Here is a 5,511-nt window from a genome sequence, read left to right as displayed (position 1 = left end):
TTCTTCCAAGTAGAGTAGATGCTTGTGAGCGAGAGACATGGAAGGAAAGCAATGCTAGCAGGAAGAGGCTGCAAAGAAGCCTAAGCAGAACCAGAGGAGCTGGGGTCACCAACATGGCATCTGTGGACACCACAATACCCTCAGACACCACCCTTGAAGTCTGCCCTGGGCCCTGCTCCTTCCAGTTTTATTTTTAATGTTTGTTGCCGTTGTTTGGGTTACCCAATTTTCTTTTTTGGGGGGTGGTCTGGCTTCGTTTGTCTGGCTTTCATTGGTTTTGCCTAGTTTCCTGTTGGAGCAGGAGGAGGTTTTGAGCATTGGAAATATTGGCATATTTTGTGGTGCCCCTAGCAATTTATTAGACTTCCCTTGATTCCTGTGTTGTAGGAGGCTGGATTAGATAACTCTTGCAATCCCTTCCAGCTCTACCATTCTAAAAAGGACTGGGGATGGCTGGCTCCGGAAACATTAGGCCTGGAAGTGCCAACACATTTTTGGTGCAGGTGAGAAGGGGTTCTGTTTTAAATATCACAGGGAGCCAGACCCAGCCCTGCCATTGGGCACCATGCGGCAACTGCCTTAGGCAGCAGATACTATTGAGCAGGAAGCAGCATTGAAGGGTTGTAGGCCTGAGCTGCCTGCTACCCGTTGTTGTTGTTCTTGTTGTTGTTGTTTCTACCCCCACCCATCTGGCTGGGTTTCCCCAGCCACTCTGGGCAGCTTTCAAGAGAACATTAAAAACAGAATAAAACTTCAAACATTAAAAACTTCCCTAAACAGGGCTGCCCTCAGATGTCTTCTAAAAGTCAGGTAGTTGTTTATTTCCTTGACATCTGATGGGAGGGCGTTCCACAGGGCGGGTGCCACTACCGAGAAGGCCCTCTGCCTGGTTTTCTGTAACCACTTCTCGCAGTGAGGGAATCGCCAAAAGGCCCTCAGTACTGGACCTCAGTGTCTGGGCTGAACAATGGTAGTGGAGAGGCTCCTTCAGGTATGCTGGGCCGAGGCCTACAGCCCCTGAGCTATCTACCACCAGTACTGACTCAGTACTGCATGGAGGGACCAAGAGTAGGGTGCTTGCTGTGGGGGTCATGTCAGGGGGAGGCCTTATTACATTCATATACGAACGTTCCTCCAAGAAACTCAAGGTACTGACCATGGTTCTCCACCTCTTTTTATCCTCACAGCAGGAAGGTTAGGGTGAGGTCTCCCTGTGAGTTTCATGGGTGAGTAAGGCTTTGAACCCTGGTCTCCCAGCTCCTCATCCAGCACTCTAACCACTATACCGCACTGCCTCACCACAACACTAGTGAAGCTCTGCAGGCAGCAGCAGCTGTACCATGGATCTTCCCTGCCCAGAAGCAAATTTCATGAGGTTGGAGCTGCTACAGACAAGCAATTCCTGTCCTGCATTTCAGACCACTTCACACATCTTTCAGTGCAATCATATGGTCCAGCTAAGATGGCTGCTGCCGCTATGTTGGGTCTTATCGGGCACTGATGTAAAGTTAGTGGGACACTTACACTTTCCTAGCAGTGAAATCAAACCTAGCAACAATGGAAGCTATGCTGTCATGCATGATTCACAGCAGCACTCACCGGTGACACAGACAATGTTCATAAAACTACAGACAACATATAGGGGATTCTGTGATGGTTAGAGTCATTGTGCAAGAGAAAGGGATGGAGGGCACACAGACAAGGAAGGAGGGGCTCTGCAAAACCAAGATTGGAGGAGGAGACACTTTTGTCTGGCTGTTAGCTGAGCGGGAATGAGCAATGGAATGGGAAACTGGAAACGTGGATTTAAGGGCCAGCCTGAGAAATGCTCAGGTAACCTCCATTTGACTAAGCCTAAGGATTCCTGCCAACTATTAAATTTTTAGATCAGAAAAGAGAGAGCTTTTTGCATGGTTACTTGATTATCTAGAATACTTTTATTTAACCTCCACCTAAATTTAACCTCTAATAACACTGGATTGTGATCTGATAAAGTCTTTGGTTGTATTTCAGTTCTTTTTATTCTCAGTATTAACTCATTTGATAGCCATATTGAGTCAATTCTTCTGGCAGATTGATTTGGCTTTGCATAAGGGGTGTATTCTCTTTCAAATGGGTGTCTAAATTGCCAAACATCAGTCAATTTTAAATTCCCCACCAGATTGAAAAAAGTCAAAGATAGTCTACCTTCTTTTGAGTCCGTTTTCTTATTGTCCTATCCATTTCTAATGAAACTACTGTGTCCAGTTTGGGAGTAGTTGTCCAAAACTTCTGGAGAGGCACCAGGTTGGCAAAGGCTGCTGCTGTGTGTGGATCTGGAGCTTCTGTCAATTAAGTTCATGGCTAGCTGGGGTCTCACTGGCTTTGTGCTTTGCAAGACGTCCTGCTGACCAGGCCCAGAAAATCCTGCTGGCACCTCTTAGCTTAAAGCAAGCCCTGGTAGAAAGAACCAGGGTTTGCTCTTCTCCTTGGAAAGTCAGACTATACTTACACCTCTATATTAGCATAGGCACATTTTAGGTGCCCAGAGTCTTTATAAGTATCTAGCAACACCCCTGCATGGTATGCCTTGCGTGTCTGGAAAGTCCTTGCCTGGGTATCTATAACAGAGCAGAACTGGAAAAAGCTTCAAAGCATTTCTGGTGTTCCAAGACACTTAAAAATGCCTTAAGTCTCCAAATATGTTTCCAAGTAGCAACTGCTAACTTTGCGGTAGGAGGATGAACTCAGACTGTGGGAAACAAGAGACCCTGCAAAAAAAAAAAAAAAGAAGAAGAAGAAGTTTCCCTGGAGTGTATTGATGGACACATCACCAAGCTGGAAAGTGGACCTTCCTTCTCCTCTAGTGTAAGCTGGTTTTGTTGTCCTTTAAGGGGAGGGGGAGGGGACAGGAAGTCCTTTCTGCTCACAGTCCACTAATTAGGCAGGAATGTTATCTCCATTGCAGATGTTGACTCTGACATCCCCCTAACCTCCTGGCAACAAAATGAAAATTAAACTAAAGCAACAGCGGTAAGAAGAGACACTGGGGAGAGGCAGGGGAGGAAATGTCTTCTGTGAAGGTTGGGAATAAAAAGGAACTGGGGCCCCATGACAATTCTTGAGCCACAGAACTGGATGGGATTGGCTGCAGTTTCAGATACTCTTCCTCATGTTCCTGCTGCCCTCAACATCAGCACCACCAAATATGGGGAGGGGGCAGCAGATATTATTTCAGGGATGGGAACCCTGGTTTAAAGTTAGTCCGCTAGGACAACAAAACCCAACCTAAAGCAGTGGGAACCAGAAATGGCATTGTCTGCTCTGTTTGCATGTGCTGGGCTTGTGTGGAGAAGCCCTCCTACAAAGTAGCTAGAGGCAACCTTGGCATCTTGCTCTGGGAAGGGTGGGGCTCAAGCAATTGCTCTGGCATATTTCAGAAGAGTCTTCCACCCTTTTCCTGCAGCGAGCCTCCATGGTTGGGTTCATTAAAATGAATGAGTGGGAAGGGGGTTATATTGAGATTTTGCTTCCAGCGCCAAACATGTGTAAGGGCCGAAAGAGGCATGACGTTGAATGCCACACTACGTTTAACATGCAAGCTTTAAAATAAAAAAAGTGAATTCCATCAGCTGTTCCGTCAATTCCACCTGAACTAATAATTAACAGGATCTCAGAGCAAGCACCATGGATGAATTTAACACTTACCACCCCACTCTGTGCTCTGTTCATCTTAATTATCTATCAGCCCTCTGCAGCTGATGTTATTTGCAAAGATGCATTTCACATCACAATAGCTGAGTCCTGAGATTGTACTGCTAAGAGTAGTGCTGCAAAAGGAGATGGTTGTTGTTAATACCCTGCCCATTTGACTGGGTTGCCCCAGCTACTCTGGCTCCAGCTACTCTAACACATACAAAAACATAATAAAACACCAAACATTAAAAACTTTCCCATACAGATCCGCCTTCAGATGTCTTCTACAAGTTGTATAGTTATTTATCTCCTTGACATCTGAAAGGAGGGCATTCCACAAGGAGGGCGCCACAACAGCAACTTGCTGTCCAATCACAGAAGTCTTTCTCTTTATTGTTCAGTGACATACACCAGTGGTTCCAAACCACTCTTAAGAGATTCAGAGAAACCCTTTTACATCATTTCTTTTTTCTTAAGCTCTGCTGTAGGTGCTGGAACACCAAAGAGAGACTATCTAGTAGGACATTAATTATATAGTATATATTACCACGGGCTTCAGCACTCAGTGTCTTGGATTCTTTCTCTCACACTGATGCCATTTTTAAAACATTTGGTTAGTCTATTAGTCTACTTATTTTTTCTGCATGCTTTGAAAGGTTGTGCTTCACAGCTGTGGGATGAGAGCAGCAAAGGCCCGTAGAGGTATACAAAAGCGGTGATGTCTGTCATCTCTCCCCACTAGCTGGAAGCAAGGTTTATATACTATTTCAAGGTTGCAGGAGCATAATCATAACTGGCAGATGAGTAATGTAGAAGCTACCTGACCAGACCTTAGCTTAAATGTAAACATCTCTGCGGGGACACAAAAGGAAACTGGATCTGTGGCTGCCCAGCTGCAGAGCTGCTTGAGCCGAGATAACATAGACAAAGCCACACAGGCATTCATTCTTGCATATCCAGAATGTCTTCACACAGCTTCAAACAGGACCACCCCTTAAAAAACCTTTACTTCATATGCTCTGCAACTCAAGGCGAAACACTGGGTGGGATGCACTTGTAAGGCTGCCTGGTTTTGAGCTGGCCTTGCTAGCTCTAACAGCAGTGGGATCTGCAGCAATTAGCAGGCAAGAAGTGTTTTTAGAGCCAGGCCCAGAAAATGCTCTATTGATTTCTGCATGGCAAACTGTTAAAAGAACAGGAGCAGAGCAGGTTGAGTTTTAGTTGTCAACTGGCAATGGACTTGTGCCCTAATTAGTATTTGGAGGGGGGTGCAGAGAGAACTGATGGATGCGCTTTGCTTCATGCTCAGGCTTTAAGTGATTGTCATATTTATGACCAGGAAGGGATTTTCTAACAAGTTAAGCCTTAGTACTATGGTGTGTTTTTTAAAATACAGCTTATACGTTATTGAAGCTATGTGCTTGTGGTACTGTTACCATAACTTAGGGCTTCTATATGCAATACTCTTCATTATTGCTCAATAGAAAGTCTTTACCCTTAAATATGACAGTATTTTGACTTAAAAAACAACAACAACTAGCAAATTCTTCAGGTTCTACAGCTTTCAAAGTGGAGCTTCTACTTAAACCTGAACTGAGAGAGGCTTACTTTTGAGGAAACATGTTTAGAAACATATGACATGAAATTTCTTGTGGAATTGCTCTTGCAGGCAAGATTCCACTTCATTAATTGCATCTGATGAAGCAAGACCTTGTCTACAAAATCTCATACTACTAAAAATGTGTTAGCTATTAAGGCTGTTTTGCTTTGCTATGGCAGGCTAACAGCAATAGTCTTTTGAATTGTGTTATAAAATCGTTGGGAGCCCCAATACAA

The 5,511-nt window shown here is 44.6% G+C and overlaps 1 long non-coding RNA gene across 1 annotated transcript; it reads left to right on the top strand.

Annotated features, from left to right (window-relative positions):
* The first annotated feature begins 2,781 nt into the window (after positions 1–2,781).
* Positions 2,782–3,607, top strand: LOC307225391. Its single transcript, XR_013842965.1, has 2 exons — positions 2,782–2,847; positions 2,948–3,607. It is a non-coding gene; the product is annotated as an uncharacterized lncRNA (long non-coding RNA).
* The last annotated feature ends 1,904 nt before the right edge of the window (positions 3,608–5,511 follow it).

The sequence above is a fragment of the Podarcis cretensis genome (assembly GCF_951804945.1).
Source record: "Podarcis cretensis genome assembly, chromosome: 10".
In the NCBI taxonomy this organism is placed as follows: Eukaryota; Metazoa; Chordata; class Lepidosauria; order Squamata; family Lacertidae; genus Podarcis; species Podarcis cretensis.
This window is presented reverse-complemented; position numbering and strand designations above follow the sequence as displayed.